At 43.0% G+C, this 1,897-nt stretch overlaps 1 pseudogene; it reads left to right on the top strand.

Annotated features, from left to right (window-relative positions):
* Positions 1 to 1,184: 1,184 nt before the first annotated feature.
* LOC115067018 overlaps positions 1,185 to 1,897 on the top strand; it is an 8,467-nt pseudogene continuing 7,754 nt past the window's right edge.

The raw sequence follows: 1,897 nt of genomic DNA, 5'->3' as shown, positions 1-1,897 counted from the left end.
GTCCAGAGGTACAAGCAAATCAGGTTCCCCATAGTTGCACCCCAGCGGTGGGGTGAGGAAGGTAGGCTGATTACTTATACCTGATAAGGGGACAAGGATAAATTATAGGTGTGACCATAGAAGCAAGTTCCTGACAGGCTACCAAGGGTGAGTACAGGTTTAATTATAGGTGTGACCATAGAAGCAAGTTCCTGACAGGCTACCAAGGGTGAGTACAGGTTTAGAGCCCCAGGGGCAGAGGTCTCTTCTGATCACATTATCAGACGTGAGATTTTGGATATAGGAGGAATTTGTTCCGATAGACCCAATAGCCCCTATTCCTATATAATAAGGGGAGTAGCAAGGGTCCAGGCAAAGCTAGCAGTCCTTGGTGAGATCTGGATCAGTAGCATTGAAAAATTCATAGGTGTAGAGCAGGGAATTATACAACTCAGGAGGGTCCCATCTGGAAACATCATTGGAGCTGACATGATCAGTGGGAGATGGTTTTGGTGGTGAGGGAGGACTGAGGACATTACTAGGGCCAATGGGTACTGGAGGGATCAATGGGACTTCAAATTTTTGAATAGTAAATTTCATCCCTGGATCCTTTCCTGGGACATAAAGCCATATTCCCCATGTTCTTCCCATAAGCCAACTTTTATCATTTCCACTTAGTACTTGCAAAACCAGAGGATTAAGATTCCTTATAGTATCTTTAGCAATGCCACGTTGTAGGGAACTCCATCTATCCTTTGACCCAATCCAGGAGGCAAAGGTTTCACAATCCCAGGAACCACAATGCCATTCATTTTTAAGGTTACAATCTGGGCTCCCATCTGCTGGGCATCCATAAACCTGTAAGCCTGTAGACCTTTCATGGGGAATAGATCTGCAAGTCCATCTTTGAACAGAAGAGGCATTGTAGTAAGTGAATACAGAGTGTACCGCTTCAAGCTTAAACAAATCACAAATATCAAACTGGAAAGTGGGAATGTAGCTAGCAGTGATATTGGTAGCTAGGGGTTTTCCATCTGAGGTCCTCCTAACTACCCATTTATATGAGACCAATACATGGGGGTTTTGACTCCCGTTTCCCTTGGTGGTTCCCAATACCCAGAAGATAAACATTAGTATTAAGGTTCCCTTATCAGTTTTACTTTGAGAGGATTGTCTGTTCTTTTTACCATCCATGTTCCGGGAATATGGTCTGGATGAATCCATTTAACCTGGGAGCGATGTATCCAGTGGGCTTGTCCAGCAACTTTGATGGCAGTTGGAGTCAGAAAGATGATTGGATACAGAAGAATCCACTTGGGTTAAAGGTTGGTTGTTTGATGTCTGAGGACCCAAACCCAGTCACCCAGTTCCAAATCTGTCTGATCAGTGGTCATTGGAAGGTGATCAGACTCATGAGTCTCCCTCACTACCCCTTGTACTTGGTTTAAGGCACTTTGTAAAGCCTGTAATGACTGTAAAAGACTGTGATTAGTTATTTTTGCCAGATATTCCTCCCCTAAATGAGGAATAAGGGGTTGAGGTCGTCCAAACAGAATTTCAAAGGGAGCAATTCCTTTTACATAGGGGGTACATCTAGCCTTAAGAAGGGCGAAAGGGAGAGTACTTACCCAGTTACCATCAATTTCTGTTATTAACTTGGTTGAAGTCTCTTTAAGAGTTCTGTTTATCCTTTCTACCTGCCCTGGACTCTGAGGATGATATACACAATGCAGTTTCCAGTCTATCTGGGGGGCAGAGGCTAAAGATTTAGAAACATGAGCTATGAAAGCCAGACCATTGTCAGACCCCAGACCAATAGGGATGCCAAATCAGGTTATAATCTCATTTAGTGGCTTTTTTTTGAGTTTTTTTTTTTACAGTTGCAATGATCATTTATAAATCCTATTTTCAGATTTTT

The sequence above is a fragment of the Nannospalax galili genome, unplaced genomic scaffold (assembly GCF_000622305.1).
Source record: "Nannospalax galili isolate Female #2095 unplaced genomic scaffold, S.galili_v1.0 scaffold1365, whole genome shotgun sequence".
Lineage (NCBI taxonomy): Eukaryota > Metazoa > Chordata > Mammalia > Rodentia > Spalacidae > Nannospalax > Nannospalax galili.
This window is presented reverse-complemented; position numbering and strand designations above follow the sequence as displayed.